The sequence below is a fragment of the Stenella coeruleoalba genome (genome assembly GCF_951394435.1).
Source record: "Stenella coeruleoalba genome assembly, chromosome: 1".
Lineage (NCBI taxonomy): Eukaryota > Metazoa > Chordata > Mammalia > Artiodactyla > Delphinidae > Stenella > Stenella coeruleoalba.
This window is the reverse complement of record NC_137169.1, coordinates 122,184,183-122,204,121: the sequence shown is the minus strand read 5'-3', so window position 1 is coordinate 122,204,121 and position 19,939 is coordinate 122,184,183. Positions and strand designations below refer to the sequence as shown.

General features: G+C 43.8%; 1 long non-coding RNA gene across 35 annotated transcripts in view; it reads left to right on the top strand.

The window, feature by feature from the left end:
• Positions 1–19,939, top strand: part of LOC307186525 — a 2,785,769-nt gene that overhangs the window by 1,575,276 nt on the left and 1,190,554 nt on the right. Inside the window, exon 1 of one of the 35 annotated variants that reach the window (XR_013828361.1) lies at positions 931–997. The exons of the other annotated variants lie outside the window; for them this stretch is intronic. This is a non-coding gene — a long non-coding RNA (uncharacterized lncRNA). Of the gene's footprint in view, positions 1–930; positions 998–19,939 lie in introns of those variants that run through there. 35 annotated transcript variants of the gene reach the window in all.

Sequence of the window (19,939 nt, the reverse complement as noted above, 5' to 3'; positions counted from 1 at the left end):
ATTTTTGGACGATAGCTGTCATTTATAACTCTGCAGGTTTGTGAATTACAGTGTCCCTGAGCTCCTTTCTTCAACTCGCTTTCTTGTGACCTGGCCGCAACACCGCAGGATGGCTTCAGGCCCTAATCTGGTTCCGGCCCAGCATGCTGAGCCTTTGGTTAATTCCTCTTCCTGGTGGGAAATGAGAGTTAAATTTGCCCGTCCAGACACCTCCAGCTAGCCTCTCATTGGTTCTCGCTATTCCTGTTCATCTTCCGCAGAAATTGCAAACTGGGCCAAACAGGAGGTTAAAGGGACTGACTCTCCAAGTGGGGAGAGTGTTAGTAAAGCGTCTGGAATGTTGCCCCCGAGTACCAGGGGAGGAAAACTGAGACATATTTGAACACGTCTCCCGTTCACACGGTTGATCATACTTGGGTTCCACATGCATGTTTTAGCTGAAGGAAGAATACCTTAAACCTGGAGAGTTGAGACCCGTGTAATGGGTACCATGCAATATGACTTCAAACGGTCTTCATTTGCTCACCGAACCTCTCCAATCCTATCACTGCTGCGTTTATGCCCCTGTACACACGCTTGATTCTCTTTTGGAGACATAGCAATCCATAGGTTTTACGATACTTACTAGTCAGGTACATTCTTAGGCGTTTAATATGCGGTGTTGAGTCCATTTCGTTGAGCAAGGAGTAGCTCTTGTCTATTCCATATTTGACTTAAGGAACTTTATCTGTGCTCATTTCAATCTCTGGTTTTATGCAGCACCCCAAGGCACCTTTACCCGTAAGCAAGAATAAGTTGGTTTTCTAAATTTGAGACCCTCTTCTGTTCTGTAATTCAGTTCCTGTGTAGCCAAGTTTACATTCCGTGTATTACTGATATCTTATGATGTTTCTTTTTCTGTGTGACTTATTTCAGTTAGAATCATCATAACTGAATCCACTCATTGTGATGCTAAGGGCCTGATGACATAGATTTCATTGCTGAGTGATATTGCTTTGTAAGTAAATACCACAACTTCTTTATCCATTTTTCACTTTCTGCGATGTTGAACTTGTACTGTAAACGAGGTTCTTGTAAACAGAGCCGTTCCAAACTTTGGGGTGACTGTGTCTTTTTGATTTTAATTTCCCTAAGCTATAGGACCATAAGTGGAAGTGCCCTAGGCTCTGTTGCTTTGTTTTTTAGATGTTTCAGGAAACACCATACACTTCTCCCAAGTGTCTGTTGGCAATTTACATCCCGCCCATCAGCATAACAAGGCTCCCAGTTCTCCATGGCCTGTCCTGCCTTTCTGGATTTTACACTTTTTTCAGATGGCCCTTTTGACCGGGGAGAAGTGATACTTCATTGTAGTGCAGATTTCCTTTGCAAGCTTGCTTGGTTGGCCAAAAAGGGCATATGCGTTTTGTCCTGAATTTATTCAAGAAAAAACGCATACGCCCTTTTTGGCCAAGTGCATCATTGTGGACGTTCTGCCTCTTTTCCTATGCTTTCAATGCAATTCCAGTCTACCTCCTGAAATCGGTTTCCTGCAATTCGGCCCCGCTTTCAAGTCCTCTTGGCAGCCTTACTTCAGTCTATTTTTGGACGATAGCTGTCATTTATAACTCTGCAGGTTTGTGAATTACAGTGCCCCTGAGCTCCTTTCTTCAACTCGCTTTCTTGTGACCTGGCCGCAACACCGCAGGATGGCTTCAGGCCCTAATCTGGTTCTGGCACGGCACGCTGAGCCTTTGGTTAATTCCTCTTCCTGGTGGGAAATGAGAGTTAAATTTGCCCGTTCAGACACCTCCAGCTAGTCTCTCATTGGTTCTCGCTATTCCTGTTCATCTTCCGCAGAAATTGCAAACTGGGCCAAACAGGAGGTTAAAGGGACTGACTCTCCAGGTCGGGAGAGTGTTAGTAAAGTGTCTGGAATGTTGCACCGGAGTACCAGGGTACGAAAACTGAGACATATTTGAACACGTCTCCCGATCACATGGTTGATCATACTCTAGGTTCCACATGCATGTTTTAGCTGAAGGAAGAATACCTTAAACCTGGGTAGTTGAAACCCGTGGAATGGGTACCATGCAATATGACTTCAAAGGGTCTTCATTTGCTCACGAACCTCTCCATTCCTATCACTGCTGCGTTTATGCCCCTGTACACATGCTTGATTCACTTTCGGAGACATAGCAATCCATAGGTTTTAAGATACTTACTTGTCAGGTACATTCTTAGGCGTTTAATATGCGGTGTTGAGTCCATTTCGTTGAGCAAGGAGTAGCTCTTGTCTATTCCATATTTGGCTTAAGGAACTTTATCTGTGCTCATTTCAATCTCTGGTTTTATGCAGCACCCCAACTCACCTTTACCCTTAAGCAAGCATAAGTTGGATTTCTAAATTTGAGAACCTGTTCTGTTCTGTAATTCAGTTCCTGTGTAGCCAAGTTTCCATTCCGTGTATTACTGATATCTTATGATGTTTCTTTTTCTGTGTGACTTATTTCAGTTAGTATCATCATACCTGAATCCACTCATTGTGCTGCTAAGGGCCTGATGACATAGATTTCATTGTTGAGTGATATTGCTTTGTAAGTGAATACCACAACTTCTTTATCCATTTTTCACTTTCTGCGATGTTGAACTTGTACTGTAAATGAGGTTCTTGTAAACAGAGCCGTTCCAGACATTAGGGTGGCTGTGTCTTTTTGATTTTAATTTCCCTAAGCTATAGGACCATAAGTGGAAGTGCCCTAGGCTCTGTTGCTTTGTTTTTTAGATGTTTCAGGAAACACCATACACTTCTCCCAAGTGTCTGTTGGCAATTTACATCCCGCCCATCAGCATAACAAGGCTCCCAGTTCTCAATGGCCTGTTGCCTTTCTGGATTTTACACTTTTTTCAGATGGCCCTTTTGACAGGGGGGAAGTGAGACTTCATTGTAGTGCAGATTTCCTTTGCAAGCTTGCTTGGTTGGCCAAAAAGGGCGTATGTGTTTTTTCCTGAATATATTCAGGAAAAAACGCATACGCCCTTTTTGGCCAAGTGCATCATTGTGGACGTTCTGCCTCTTTTCCTATGCTTTCAATGCAATTCCAGTCTACCTCCTGAAATCGGTTTCCTGCAATTCTGCCCCGCTTTCAAGTCCTCTTGGCAGCCTTACTTCAGTCTATTTTTGGACGATAGCTGTCATTTATAACTCTGCAGGTTTGTGAATTACAGTGCCCCTGAGCTCCTTTCTTCAACTCGCTTTCTTGTGACCTGGCCGCAACACCGCAGGATGGCTTCAGGCCCTAATCTGGTTCCGGCACGGCACGCTGAGCCTTTGGTTAATTCCTCTTCCTGATGGGAAATGAGAGTTAAATTTGCCCGTCCAGACACCTCCAGTTAGCCTCTCATTGGTTCTCGCTATTCCTGTTCATCTTCCGCAGAAATTGCAAACTGGGCCAAACGGGAGGTTAAAGGGACTGACTCTCCAAGTCGGGAGAGTGTTAGTAAAGCGTCTGCAATGTTGCACCCGAGTACCAGGGGAGGAAAACTGAGACATATTTGAACACGTCTCCCGTTCACATGGTTGATCATACTCTGGGTTCCACATGCATGTTTTAGCTGAAGGAAGAATACCTTAAACCTGGAGAGTTGAGACCCATGTAATGGGTACCATGCAATATGACTTCAAAGGGTCTTCATTTGCTCACCGAACCTCTCCAATCCTATCACTGCTGCGTTTATGCCCCTGTACACACGCTTGATTCTCTTTTGGAGACATAGCAATCCATAGGTTTTAAGATACTTACTAGCCAGGTACATTCTTAGGCGTTTAATATGGGGTTTTGAGTCCATTTCGTTGAGCAAGGAGTAGCTCTTGTCTATTCCATATTTGGCTTAAGGTACTTTATCTGTGCTCATTTCAATCTCTGGTTTTATGCAGCACCCCAACTCACCTTTCCCCTTAAGCAAGCATAAGTTGGTTTTCTAAATTTGAGACCCTGTTCTGTTCTGTAATTCAGTTCCTGTGGAGCCAAGTTTACATTCCGTGTTTTACTGATATCTTATGATGTTTCTTTTTCTGTGTGACTTATTTCAGTTAGAATCATCATACCTGAATCCACTCATTGTGCTGCTAAGGGCCTGATGACACAGATTTCATTGCTGAGTGATATTGCTTTGTAAGTAAATACCACAACTTCTTTATCCATTTTTCACTTTCTGCGATGTTGAACTTGTACTGTAAACGAGGTTCTTGTAAACAGAGCCGTTCCAAATTTTGGAGTGGCTGTGTCTTTTTGATTTTAATTTCCCTAAGCTATAGGACCAAGAGTGGAAGTGCCCTAGGTTCTGTTGCTTTGTTTCTTAGATGTTTCAGGAAACACCACACACTTCTCCCAAGTGTCTGTTGGCAATTTACATCCCGCCCATCAGCATAACAAGGCTCCCAGTTCTCCATGGCCTGTCCTGCCTTTCTGGATTTTACACTTTTTTCAGATGGCCCTTTTGACCGGGGGGAAGTGAGACTTCATTGTAGTGCAGATTTCCTTTGCAAGCTTGCTTGGTTGGCCAAAAAGGGCGTATGCGTTTTTTCCTGAATATATTCAGGAAAAAACGCATACGCCCTTTTTGGCCAAGTGCATCATTGTGGACGTTCTGCCTCTTTTCCTATGCTTTCAATGCAATTCCAGTCTACCTCCTGAAATCGGTTTCCTGCAATTCTGCCCCGCTTTCAAGTCCTCTTGGCAGCCTTCCTTCAGTGTATTTTTGGACGATAGCTGTCATTTATAACTCTGCAGGTTTGTGAATTACAGTGCCCCTGAGCTCCTTTCTTCAACTCGCTTTCTTGTGAGCTGGCCGCAACACCGCAGAATGGCTTCAGGCCCTAATCTGGTTCCGGCACGGCTCGCTGAGCCTTTGGTTATTTCCTCTTCCTGGTGGGAAATGAGAGTTAAATTTGCCCGTCCAGACACCTCCAGCTAGTCTCTCATTGGTTCTCGCTATTCCTGTTCATCTTCCGCAGAAATTGCAAACTGGGCCAAACAGGAGGTTAAAGGCGCTGACTCTCCAAGTGGCAGAGTGTTAGTAAAGCGTCTGGAATGTTGCACCCGAGTACCAGGGGAGGAAAACTGAGACATATTTGAACACGTCTCCCGTTCACATGGTTGATCATACTTGGGTTCCACATGCATGTTTTAGCTGAAGGAAGAATACCTTAAACCTGGGTAGTTGAAACCCGTGTAAAGGGTACCATGCAATATGACTTCAAAGGGTCTTCATTTGCTCACCGAACCTCTCCAATCCTATCACTGCTGCCTTTATGCCCCTGTACACATGCTTGATTCTCTTTCGGAGACATAGCAATCCATAGGTTTTAAGATACTTACTAATCAGGTACATTCTTAGGCGTTTAATATGCGGTGTTGAGTCCATTTCGTTGAGCAAGGAGTAGCTCTTGTCTATTCAATATTTGACTTAAGGAACTTTATCTGTGCTCATTTCAATCTCTGGTTTTATGCAGCACCCCAACTCACCTTTACCCTTAAGCAAGCATAAGTTGGTTTTCTAAATTTGAGACCCTGTTCTGTTCTGTAATTCAGTTCCTGTGTAGCCAAGTTTACATTCCGTGTATTACTGATATTTTATGATGTTTCTTTTTCTGTGTGACTTATTTCAGTTAGAATCATCATACCTGAATCCACTCATTGTGCTGCTAAGGGCCTGATGACACAGATTTCATTGCTGAGTGATATTGCTTTGTAAGTAAATACCACAACTTCTTTATCCATTTTTCACTTTCTGCGATGTTGAACTTGTACTGTAAACGAGGTTCTTGTAAACAGAGCCGTTCCAAACATTGGGGTGGCTGTGTCTTTTTGATTTTAATTTCCCTAAGCTATAGGACCAAGAGTGGATGTGCCCTAGGTTCTGTTGCTTTGTTTTTTAGATGTTTCAGGAAACACCATACACTTCTCCCGAGTGGTTGTTGGCAAATTACATCCCACCCATCAGCATAACAAGGCTCCCAGTTCTCCATGGCCTGTCCTGCCTTTCTGGATTTTACACTTATTTCAGATGGCCGTTTTGACCGGGGAGAAGTGAGACTTCATTGTAGTGCAGATTTCCTTTGCCAGCTTGCTTGGTTGGCCAAAAAGGACGTATGCGTTTTTTCCTGAATATATTCAGGAATATATTCAGGAAAAAACGCATACGCCCGTTTTGGCCAAGTGCATCATTGTGGACGTTCTGCCTCTTTTCCTATGCTTTCAATGCAATTCCAGTCTACCTCCTGAAATCGGTTTCCTGCAATTCTGCCCCGCTTTCAAGTCCTCTTGGCAGCCTTCCTTCAGTCTATTTTTGGACGATAGCTGTCATTTATAACTCTGCAGGTTTGTGAATTACAGTGCCCCTGAGCTCCTTTCTTCAACTCGCTTTCTTGTGAGCTGGCCGCAACACCGCAGAATGGCTTCAGGCCCTAATCTGGTTCCGGCACAGCACGCTGAGCCTTTGATTATTTCCTCTTCCTGGTGGGAAATGAGAGTTAAATTTGCCCGTCCAGACACCTCCAGCTAGTCTCTCATTGGTTCTCGCTATTCCTGTTCATCTTCCGCAGAAATTGCAAACTGGGCCAAAGAGGAGGTTAAAGGCGCTGACTCTCCAAGTGGGGAGAGTGTTAGTAAAGCGTCTGGAATGTTGCACCCGAGTACCAGGGGAGGAAAACTGAGACATATTTGAACACGTCTCCCGATCACATGGTTGATCTTACTCTAGGTTCCACATGCATGTTTTAGATGAAGGAAGAATACCTAAAACCTGGGTAGTTGAAACCCGTGGAACGGGTACCATGCAATATGACTTCAAAGGGTCTTCATTTGCTCACCGAACCTCTCCAATCCTATCACTGCTGCGTTTATGCCCCTGTACACATGCTTGATTCTCTTTCGGAGACATAGCAATCTATAGGTTTTAAGATCCTTACTAGTCAGGTACATTCTTAGGCGTTTAATATGCGGTGTAGAGTCCATTTCGTTGAGCAAGGAGTAGCTCTTGTCTATTCCATATTTGGCTTAAGGAACTTTATCTGTGCTCATTTCAATCTCTGGTTTTATGCAGCACCCCAACTCACCTTTCCCCATAAGCAAGCATAAGTTGGTTTTCTAAATTTGAGACCCTGTTCTGTTCTCTAATTCAGTTCCTGTGTAGCCAAGTTTCCATTCCGTGTATTAGTGATATCTTATGATGTTTCTTTTTCTGTGTGACTTATTTCAGTTAGAATCATCATACCTGAATCCACTCATTGTGCTGCTAAGGGCCTGATGACATAGATTTCATTGCTGAGTGATATTGCTTTGTAAGTAAATACCACAGCTTCTTTATCCATTTTTCATTTTCTGCGATATTGAACTTGTACTGTAAACGAGGTTCTTGTAAACAGAGGCGTCCCAAACTTTGGGGTGGCTGTGTCTTTTTGATTTTAATTTCCCTAAGCTATAGGACCATAAGTGGAAGTGCCCTAGGCTCTGTTGCTTTGTTTTTTCGATGTTTCAGGAAACACCATACACTTCTCCCGAGTGTCTGTTGGCAATTTACATCCCGCCCATCAACATAACAAGGCTCCCAGTTCTCCATGTCCTGTCCTGCCTTTCTGGATTTTACACTTTTTTCAGATGGCCCTTTTGATCGGGGGGAAGTGAGACTTCATTGTAGTGCAGATTTCCTTTGCAAGCTTGCTTGGTTGGCCAAAAAGGGCGTATGCGTTTTTTCCTGAATATATTCAGGAAAAAACGCATACGCCCTTTTTGGCCAAGTGCATCATTGTGGACGTTCTGCCTCTTTTCCTATGCTTTCAATGCAATTCCAGTCTACCTCCTGAAATCGGTTTCCTGCAATTCTGCCCCGCTTTCAAGTCCTCTTGGCAGCCTTACTTCAGTCTATTTTTGGACGATAGCTGTCATTTATAACTCTGCAGGTTTGTGAATTACAGTGCCCCTGAGCTCCTTTCTTCAACTCGTTTTCTTGTGAGCTGGCTGCAACACCGCTGGATGGCTTCAGGCCCTAAACTGGTTCCGTCACGGCATGCTGAGCCTTTGGTTATTTCCTCTTCCTGGTGGGAAATGAGAGTTAAATTTGCCCGTCCAGACACCTCCAGCTAGTCTCTCATTGGTTCTCCCTATTCCTGTTCATCTTCCGCAGAAATTGCAAACTGGGCCAAACAGGAGGTTAAAGGCGCTGACTCTCCAAGTGGGGAGAGTGTTAGTAAAGCGTCTGGAATGTTGCACCCGAGTACCAAGGGAGGAAAACTGAGACATATTTGAACACGTCTCCCATTCACACGGTTGATCATACTCTGGGTTCCACATGCATGTTTTAGCTGAAGGAAGAATACCTTAAACCTGGAGAGTTGAGACCCGTGTAATGGGTACCATGCAATATGACTTCAAAGGGTCTTCATATGCTCACGAACCTCTCCAATCCTATCACTGCTGCGTTTCTGCCCCTGTACACATGCTTGATTCTCTTTCAGAGACATAGCAATCCATAGGTTTTAAGATACTTACTAGACAGGTACATTCTTAGGCGTTTAATATGCGGTGTTGAGTCCATTTCGTTGAGCAAGGAGTAGCTCTTGTCTATTCCATATTTGGCTTAAGGAAATTTATCTGTGCTCATTTCAATCTCTGGTTTTATGCAGCACCCCAACTCACCTTTACCCTTAAGCAAGAATAAGTTGGTTTTCTAAATTTGAGACCCTGTTCTGTTCTGTAATTCATTTCCTGTGTAGCCAAGTTTACATTCCATGTATTACTGATATCTTATGATGTTTCTTTTTCTGTGTGACTTATTTCAGTTAGAATCATCATACCTGAATCCACTCATTGTGCTGCTAAGGGCCTGATGACACAGATTTCATTGCTGAGTGATATTGCTTTGTAAGTAAATACCACAACTTCTTTACCCATTTTTCACTTTCTGCGATGTTGTACTTGTACTGTAAACGAGGTTCTTGTAAACAGAGCCGTTCCAAACTTTGGGGTGGCTGTGTCTTTTTGATTTTAATTTCCCTAAGCTATAGGACCAAGAGTGGAAGTACCCTAGGTTCTGTTGCTTTGTTTTTTAGATGTTTCAGGAAACACCATACACATCTCCGGAGTGGTTGTTGCCAATTTACATCCCGCCCATCAGCATAACAAGGCTCCCAGTTCTCCATGGCCTGTCCTGCCTTTCTGGATTTTACACTTTTTTCAGATGGCCCTTTTGACCGGGGGGAAGTGAGACTTCATTGTAGTGCAGATTTCCTTTGCAAGCTTGCTTGGTTGGCCAAAAAGGGCGTATGCGTTTTTTCCTGAATATATTCAGGAAAAAACGCATACGCCCTTTTTGGCCAAGTGCATCATTGTGGACGTTCTGCCTCTTTTCCTATGCTTTCAATGCAATTCCAGTCTACCTCCTGAAATCGGTTTCCTGAAATTCTGCCCCGCTTTCAAGTCCTCTTGGCAGCCTTACTTCAGTCTATTTTTGGACGATAGCTGTCATTTATAACTCTGCAGGTTTGTGAATTACAGTTCCCCTGAGCTCCTTTCTTCAACTCGCTTTCTTGTGAGCTGGCCGCAACACCGCAGGATGGCTTCAGGCCCTAATCTGGTTCCGGCACGGCACGCTGAGCCTTTGGTTAATTCCTCTTCCTGGTGGGAAATGAGAGTTAAATTTGCCCGTCCAGACACCTCCAGCTAGTCTCTCATTGGTTCTCGCTATTCCTGTTCATCTTCCGCAGAAATTGCAAACTGAGCCAAACAGGAGGTTAAAGGGACTGACTCTCCAAGTCGGGAGAGTGTTAGTAAAGCGTCTGGAATGTTGCACCCGAGTACCAGGGTACGAAAACTGAGACATATTTGAACACGTCTCCCGATCACATGGTTGATCATACTCTGAGTTCCACATGCATGTTTTAGCTGAAGGAAGAATACCTTAAACCTGGGTAGTTGAAACCCGTGGAATGGGTACCATGCAATATGACTTCAAAGGGTCTTCATTTGCTCACCGAACCTCTCCAATCCTATCACTGCTGCGTTTATGCCCCTGTACACATGCTTGATTCTCTTTCGGAGACATAGCAATCCATAGGTTTTACGATACTTACTAGTCAGGTACATTCTTAGGCGTTTAATATGCGGTGTTGAGTCCATTTCGTTGAGCAAGGAGTAGCTCTTGTCTATTCCATATTTGGCTTAAGGAACTTTATCTGTGCTCATTTCAATCTCTGGTTTTATGCAGCACCCCAACTCACCTTTCCCCTTAAGCAAGCATAAGTTGGTTTTCTAAATTTGAGACCCTGTTCTGTTCTGTAATTCAGTTCCTGTGTAGCCAAGTTTACATTCCGTGTATTACTGATATCTTATGATGTTTCTTTTTCTGTGTGACTTATTTCAGTTAGAATCATCATACCTGAATCCACTCATTGTGCTGCTAAGGGCCTTGTGACACAGATTTCATTGCTGAGTGATATTGCTTTGTAAGTAAATACCACAACTTCTTTATCCATTTTTCACTTTCTGCGATGTTGAACTTGTACTGTAAACGAGGTTCTTGTAAACAGAGCCGTTCCAAACTTTGGGGTGGCTGTGTCTTTTTCATTTTAATTTCCCTAAGCTATAGGACCATAAGTGGAAGTGCCGTAGGCTCTGTTGCTTTGTTTTTTAGATGTTTCAGGAAACACCATACACTTCTCCCAAGTGTCTGTTGGCAATTTACATCCCGCCCATCAGCATAACAAGGCTCCCAGTTCTCAATGGCCTGTCCTGCCTTTCTGGATTTTACACTTTTTTCAGATGGCCCTTTTGACCGGGGGGAAGTGAGACTTCATTGTAGTGCAGATTTCCTTTGCAAGCTTGCTTGGTTGGCCAAAAAGGGCGTATGCGTTTTTTCCTGAATATATTCAGGAAAAAACGCATACGCCCTTTTTGGCCAAGTGCATCATTGTGGACGTTCTGCCTCTTTTCCTATGCTTTCAATGCAATTCCAGTCTACCTCCTGAAATCGGTTTCCTGCAATTCTGCCCCGCTTTCAAGTCCTCTTGGCAGCCTTCCTTCAGTCTATTTTTGGACGATAGCTGTCATTTATAACTCTGCAGGTTTGTGAATTACAGTGCCCCAGAGCTCCTTTCTTCAACTCGCTTTCTTGTGACCTGGCCGCAACACCGCAGGATGGCTTCAGGCCCTAATCTGGTTCCGGCCCGGCACGCTGAGCCTTTGGTTAATTCCTCTTCCTGGTGGGAAATGAGAGTTAAATTTGCCCATCCAGACACCTCCAGCTAGCCTCTCATTGGTTCTCGCTATTCCTGTTCATCTTCCGAAGAAATTGCAAACTGGGCCAAACAGGAGGTTAAAGGGACTGACTCTCCAAGTCGGGAGAGTGTTAGTAAAGCGTCTGGAATGTTGCACCCGAGTACCAGGGGAGGAAAACTGAGACATATTTGAACACGTCTCCCGTTCACATGGTTGATCATACTCTGGGTTCCACATGCATGTTTTAGCTGAAGGAAGAATACCTTAAACCTGGAGAGTTGAGACCCGTGTAATGGGTACCATGCAATATGACTTCAAAGGGTCTTCATTTGCTCACCGAACCTCTCCAATCCTATCACTGCTGCGTTTATGCCCCTGTACACACGCTTGATTCTCTTTTGGAGACATAGCAATCCATAGGTTTTAAGATACTTACTAGTCAGGTACATTCTTAGGCGTTTAATATGGGGTGTTGAGTCCATTGCGTTGAGCAAGGAGTAGCTCTTGTCTATTCCATATTTGGCTTAAGGAACTTTATCTGTGCTCATTTCAATCTCTGGTTTTATGCAGCACCCCAACTCACCTTTCCCCTTAAGCAAGCATAAGTTGGTTTTCTAAATTTGAGACCCTGTTCTGTTTTGGAATGCAGTTCCTGTGTAGCCTAGTTTACATTCCGTGTATTAGTGATATCTTATGATGTTTCTTTTTCTGTGTGACTTATTTCAGTTAGAATCATCGTACCTGAATCCACTCATTATGCTGCTACGGGCCTGATGACATAGATTTCATTGCTGAGTGATACTGCATTGTACATCAGTACCACAAGTTCTTTAATCATTTTTCACTTTCTGTGATATTGAACTTGTACGGTAAACGAGGTTCTTGTAAACGGAGGCGTCCCAAACTTTGGGGTGGCTGTGTCTTTTTGATTTTAATTTCCCTAAGCTATAGGACCATAAGTGGAAGTGCCCTAGGCTCTGTTGCTTTGTTTTTTAGATGTTTCAGGAAACACCATACACTTCTCCTGAGTGTCTGTTGGCAATTTACATCCCGCCCATCAGCATAACAAGGCTCCCAGTTCTCCATGGCCTGTCCTGCCTTTCTGGATTTTACACTTTTTTCAGATGGCCCTTTTGACCGGGTGGAAGTGAGACTTCATTGTAGTGCAGATTTCCTTTGCAAGCTTGCTTGGTTGGCCAAAAAGGGCGTATGCGTTTTTTCCTGAATATATTCAGGAAAAAACGCATACGCCCTTTTTGGCCAAGTGCATCATTGTGGACGTTCTGCCTCTTTTCCTATGCTTTCAATGCAATTCCTGTCTACCTCCTGAAATCGGTTTCCTGCAATTCTGCCCCGCTTTCAAGTCCTCTTGGCAGCCTTACTTCAGTCTATTTTTGGACGATAGCTGTCATTTATAACTCTGCAGGTTTGTGAATTACAGTGTCCCTGAGCTCCTTTCTTCAACTCGCTTTCTTGTGACCTGGCCGCAACACCGCAGGATGGCTTCAGGCCCTAATCTGGTTCCGGCCCAGCATGCTGAGCCTTTGGTTAATTCCTCTTCCTGGTGGGAAATGAGAGTTAAATTTGCCCGTCCAGACACCTCCAGCTAGCCTCTCATTGGTTCTCGCTATTCCTGTTCATCTTCCGCAGAAATTGCAAACTGGGCCAAACAGGAGGTTAAAGGGACTGACTCTCCAAGTGGGGAGAGTGTTAGTAAAGCGTCTGGAATGTTGCACCCGAGTACCAGGGGAGGAAAACTTAGACATATTTGAACACGTCTCCCGTTCACATGGTTGATCATACTCTGGGTTCCACATGCATGTTTTAGCTGAAGGAAGAATACCTTAAACCTGGAGAGTTGAGACCCGTGGAATGGGTACCATGCAATTTGACTTCAAAGGGTCTTCATTTGCTCACCGAACCTCTCCAATCCTATCACTGCTGCGTTTATGCCCCTGTACACACGCTTGATTCTCTTTTGGAGACATAGCAATCCATAGGTTTTAAGATACTTACTAGTCAGGTACATTCTTAGGCGTTTAATATGGGGTTTTGAGTCCATTTCGTTGAGCAAGGAGTAGCTCTTGTCTATTCCATATTTGGCTTAAGCAACATTATCTGTGCTCATTTCAATCTCTGGTTTTATGCAGCACCCCAACTCACCTTTCCCCTTAAGCAAGCATAAGTTGGTTTTCTAAATTTGAGACCCTGTTCTGTTTTGGAATGCAGTTCCTGTGTAGCCAAGTTTACATTCCGTGTATTAGTGATATCTTATGATGTTTCTTTTTTTGTGTGACTTATTTCAGTTAGAATCATCATACCTGAATCCACTCATTGTGCTGCTAAGGGCCTGATGACACAGATTTCATTGCTGAGTGATATTGCTTTGTAAGTAAATACCACAACTTCTTTATCCATTTTTCACTTTCTGCGATGTTGAACTTGTACTGTAAACGAGGTTCTTGTAAACAGAGCCGTTCCAAACTTTGGGGTGGCTGTGTCTTTTTCATTTTAATTTCCCTAAGCTATAGGACCATAAGTGGAAGTGCCCTAGGTTCGGTTGCTTTGTTTTTTAGTTGTTTCAGGAAACACCATACACTTCTCCCAAGTGCTTCTTCGCAATTTACATCCCGCCCATCAGCATAACAAGGCTCCCAGTTCTCCATGGCCTGTCCTGCCTTTCTGGATTTTACACTTTTTTCAGATGGCCCTTTTGACCGGGGGGAAGTGAGACTTCATTGTAGTGCAGATTTCCTTTGCAAGCTTGCTTGGTTGGCCAAAAAGGGCGTATGCGTTTTTTCCTGAATATATTCAGGAAAAAACGCATACGCCCTTTTTGGCCAAGTGCATCATTGTGGACGTTCTGCCTCTTTTCCTATGCTTTCAATGCAATTCCAGTCTACCTCCTGAAATCGGTTTCCTGCAATTCTGCCCCGCTTTCAAGTCCTCTTGGCAGCCTTACTTCAGTCTATTTTTGGACGATAGCTGTCATTTATAACTCTGCAGGTTTGTGAATTACAGTGCCCCTGAGCTCCTTTCTTCAACTCGGTTTCTTGTGAGCTGGCTGCAACACCGCTGGATGGCTTCAGGCCCTAATCTGGTTCCGGCACGGCATGCTGAGCCTTCGGTTATTTCCTCTTCCTGGTGGGAAATGAGAGTTAAATTTGCCCGTCCAGACACCTCCAGCTAGTCTCTCATTGGTTCTCGCTATTCCTGTTCATCTTCCGCAGAAATTGCAAACGGTGCCAAACAGGAGGTTAAAGGGACTGACTCTCCAAGTGGGGAGAGTGTTAGTAAAGCATCTGGAATGTTGCACCCGAGTACCAAGGGAGGAAAACTGAGACATATATGAACACGTCTCCCATTCACACGGTTGATCATACTCTGGGTTCCACATGCATGTTTAGCTGAAGGAAGAATACCTTAAACCTGGAGAGTTGAGACCCGTGTAATGGGTACCATGCAATATGACTTCAAAGGGTCTTCATATGCTCACGAACCTCTCCAATCCTATCACTGCTGCGTTTCTGCCCCTTTACACATGCTTGATTCTCTTTCAGAGACATAGCAATCCATAGGTTTTAAGATACTTACTAGACAGGTACATTCTTAGGCGTTTAATATGCGGTGTTGAGTCCATTTCGTTGAGCAAGGAGTAGCTCTTGTCTATTCCATATTTGGCTTAAGGAAATTTATCTGTGCTCATTTCAATCTCTGGTTTTATGCAGCACCCCAACTCACCTTTCCCCTTAAGCAAGCATAAGTTGGTTTTCTAAATTTGAGACCCTGTTCTGTTCTGTAATTCATTTCCTGTGTAGCCAAGTTTACATTCCGTGTATTACTGATATCTTATGATGTTTCTTTTTCTGTGTGACTTATTTCAGTTAGAATCATCATACCTGAATCCACTCATTGTGCTGCTAAGGGCCTGATGACACAGATTTCATTGCTGAGTGATATTGCTTTGTAAGTAAATACCACAACTTCTTTACCCATTTTTCACTTTCTGCGATGTTGAACTTGTACTGTAAACGAGGTTCTTGTAAACAGAGCCGTTCCAAACTTTGGGGTGGCTGTGTCTTTTTGATTTTAATTTCCCTAAGCTATAGGACCAAGAGTGGAAGTACCCTAGGTTCTGTTGCTTTGTTTTTTAGATGTTTCAGGAAACACCATACACATCTCCGGAGTGGTTGTTGCCAATTTACATCCCGCCCATCAGCATAACAAGGCTCCCAGTTCTCCATGGCCTGTCCTGCCTTTCTGGATTTTACACTTTTTTCAGATGGCCCTTTTGACCGGGGGGAAGTGAGACTTCATTGTAGTGCAGATTTCCTTTGCAAGCTTGCTTGGTTGGCCAAAAAGGGCGTATGCGTTTTTTCCTGAATATATTCAGGAAAAAACGCATACGCCCTTTTTGGCCAAGTGCATCATTGTGGACGTTCTGCCTCTTTTCCTATGCTTTCAATGCAATTCCAGTCTACCTCCTGAAATCGGTTTCCTGCAATTCTGCCCCGCTTTCAAGTCCTCTTGGCAGCCTTACTTCAGTCTATTTTTGGACGATAGCTGTCATTTATAACTCTGCAGGTTTGTGAATTACAGTTCCCCTGAGCTCCTTTCTTCAACTCGCTTTCTTGTGAGCTGGCCGCAACACCGCAGGATGGCTTCAGGCCCTAATCTGGTTCCGGCACGGCACGCTGAGTCTTTGGTTAATTCCTCTTCCTGGTGGGAAATGAGAGTTAAATTTGCCCGTCCAGACACCTCCAGCTAGTCTCTCATTGGTTCTCGCTATTCCTGTTCATCTTCCGCAGAAATTGCAAACTGGGCCAAACAGGAGGTTAAAGGGACTGACTCTCCAAGTCGGGAGAGTGTTAGTAAAGCGTCTGGAATGTTGCACCCGAGTACCAGGGTACGAAAACTGAGACATATTTGAACACGTCTCCCGATCACATGGTTGATCATACTCTGAGTTCCACATGCATGTTTTAGCTGAAGGAAGAATACCTTAAACCTGGGTAGTTGAAACCCGTGGAATTGGTACCATGCAATATGACTTCAAAGGGTCTTCATTTGCTCACCGAACCTCTCCAATCCTATCACTGCTGCGTTTATGCCCCTGTACACATGCTTGATTCTCTTTCGGAGACATAGCAATCCATAGGTTTTACGATACTTACTAGTCAGGTACATTCTTAGGCGTTTAATATGCGGTGTTGAGTCCATTTCGTTGAGCAAGGAGTAGCTCTTGTCTATTCCATATTTGGCTTAAGGAACTTTATCTGTGCTCATTTCAATCTCTGGTTTTATGCAGCACCCCAACTCACCTTTCCCCTTAAGCAAGCATAAGTTGGTTTTCTAAATTTGAGACCCTGTTCTGTTCTGTAATTCAGTTCCTGTGTAGCCAAGTTTCCATTCCGTGTATTACTGATATCTTATGATGTTTCTTTTTCTGTGTGACTTATTTCAGTTAGAATCATCATACCTGAATCCACTCATTGTGCTGCTAAGGGCCTGATGACATAGATTTCATTGCTGAGTGATATAGCTTTGTAAGTAAATACCACAGCTTCTTTATCCATTTTTCACTTTCTGAGATGTTGAACTTGTACTGTAAACGAGGTTCTTGTAAACAGAGCCGTTCCAAACTTTGGGGTGGCTGTGTCTTTTTGATTTTAATTTCCCTAAGCTATAGGACCATAAGTGGAAGTGCCCTAGGCTCTGTTGCTTTGTTTTTTCGATGTTTCAGGAAACACCATACACTTCTCCCGAGTGTCTGTTGGCAATTTACATCCCGCCCATCAGCATAAGAAGGCTCCCAGTTCTCCAGGGCCTGTCCTGCCTTTCTGAATTTTATACTTTTTTCAGATGGCACTTTTGACCGGGGGAAGTGAGACTTCATTGTAGTGCAGATTTCCTTTGCAAGCTTGCTTGGTTGGCCAAAAAGGGCGTATGCGTTTTTTCCTGAATATATTCAGGAAAAAACGCATACGCCTTTTTTGGCCAAGTGCATCATTGTGGACGTTCTGCCTCTTTTCCTATGCTTTCAATGCAATTCCAGTCTACCTCCTGAAATCGGTTTCCTGCAATTCTGCCCCGCTTTCAAGTCCTCTTGGCAGCCTTCCTTCAGTCTATTTTTGGACGATAGCTGTCATTTATAACTCTGCAGGTTTGTGAATTACAGTGCCCCTGAGCTCCTTTCTTCAACTCGGTTTCTTTTGAGCTGGCCGCAACACCGCAGCATGGCTTCAGCCCCTAATCTGGTTCCGGCACGGCACACTGAGCCTTTGGTTAATTCCTCTTCCTGGTGGGAAATGAGAGTTAAATTTGCCCGTCCAGACACCTCCAGCTAGTCTCTCATTGGTTCTCGCTATTCCTTTTCATCTTCCGCAGAAATTGCACACTGGGCCAAACAGGAGATTTAAGGGACTGACTCTCCAAGTCGGGAGAGTGTTAGTAAAGCGTCTGGACTGTTGCACCCGAGTACCAGGATACGAAAACTGAGAAATATTTGAACACGTCTCCCGATCACATGGTTGATCATACTCTAGGTTCCACATGCAAGTTTTAGCTGAAGGAAGAATAACTTAAACCTGGAGAGTTAAGACCCGTGGAATGGGTACCATGTAATATGACTTCAAAGGGTCTTCATTTGCTCACCGAACCTCTCCAATCCTATCACAGCTGCGTTTATGCCCCTGTACACATGCTTCATTCTCTTTCGGAGACATAGCAATCCATAGGTTTTAAGATACTTACTAGTCAGGTACATTCTTAGGCGTTTAATATGCGGTGTTGAGTCCATTTCGTTGAGCAAGGAGTAGCTCTTGTCTATTCCATATTTGACTTAAGGAACTTTATCTGTGCTCATTTCAATGTGTGGTTTTATGCAGCACCCCAACTCACCTTTACCCTTAAGCAAGCATAAGTTGGTTTTCTAAATTTGAGACCCTGTTCTGTTCTGTAATTCAGTTCCTGTGTAGCCAAGTTTACATTCCGTGTATTACTGATATCTTATGATGTTTCTTTTTCTGTGTGACTTATTTCAGTTAGAATCATCATACCTGAATCCACTCATTGTGCTGCTAAGGGCCTGATGACATAGATTTCATTGCTGAGTGATACTGCATTGTACGTAAGTACCACAAGTTCTTTATCCATTTTTCACTTTCTGTGATATTGAACTTGTACGGTAAACGAGGTTCTTGTAACCGGAGGCGTCCCAAACTTTGGGGTGGCTGTGTCTTTTTGATTTTAATTTCCCTAAGCTATAGGACCATAAGTGGAAGTGCCCTAGGCTCTGTTGCTTTGTTTTTTAGATGTTTCAGGAAACACCATACACTTCTCCCGAGTGTCTGTTGGCAATTTACATCCCGCCCATCAGCATAACAAGGCTCCCAGTTCTCCATGGCCTGTCCTGCCTTTCTGGATTTTACACTTTTTTCAGATGGCCCTTTTGACCGGGGGGAAGTGAGACTTCATTGTAGTGCAGATTTCCTTTGCAAGCTTGCTTGGTTGGCCAAAAAGGGCGTATGCGTTTTTTCCTGAATATATTCAGGAAAAAACGCATACGCCCTTTTTGGCCAAGTGCATCATTGTGGACGTTCTGCCTCTTTTCCTATGCTTTCAATGCAATTCCAGTCTACCTCCTGAAATCGGTTTCCTGCAATTCTGCCCCGCTTTCAAGTCCTCTTGGCAGCCTTACTTCAGTCTATTTTTGGACGATAGCTGTCATTTATAACTCTGCAGGTTTGTGAATTACAGTGCCCCTGAGCTCCTTTCTTCAACTCGCATTCTTGTGACCTGGCCGCAACACCGCAGGATGGCTTCAGGCCCTAATCTGGTTCCGGCACGGCACGCTGAGCCTTTGGTTAATTCCTCTTCCTGGTGGGAAATGAGAGTTAAATTTGCCCGTCCAGACACCTCCAGCTATTCTCTCATTGGTTCTCGCTATTCCTGTTCATCTTCTGCAGAAATTGCAAACTGGGCCAAACAGGAGGTTAAAGGCGCTGACTCTCCAAGTTGGGAGAGTGTTAGTAAAGCGTCTGGAATGTTGCACCCGAGTACTAGGGTACGAAAACTGAGACATATTTGAACACGTCTCCCGATCACATGGTTGATCATACTCTGGGTTCCACATGCATGATTTAGCTGAAGGAAGAATACCTAAAACCTGGGTAGTTGAAACCCGTGGAATGGGTACCATGCAATATGACTTCAAAGGGTCTTCATTTGCTCACTGAACCTCTCCAATCCTATCACTGCTGCGTTTATGCCCCTGTACACATGCTTGATTCTCTTTCGGAGACATAGGAATCCATAGGTTTTAAGATACTTACTAGTCAGGTACATTCTTAGGCGTTTAATATGCGGTGTTGAGTCCATTTCATTGAGCAAGGAGTAGCTCTTGTCTATTCCATATTTGGCTTAAGGAACTTTATCTGTGCTCATTTCAATCTCTGGTTTTATGCAGCACCCCAACTCACCTTTCCCCTTAAGCAAGCATAAGTTGGTTTTCTAAATTTGAGACCCTGTTCTGTTCTGTAATTCAGTTCCTGTGTAGCCAAGTTTACATTCCGTGTATTACTGATATCTTATGATGTTTCTTTTTCTGTGTGACTTATTTCAGTTAGAATCATCATACCTGAATCCACTCATTGTGCTGCTAAGGGCCTTGTGACACAGATTTC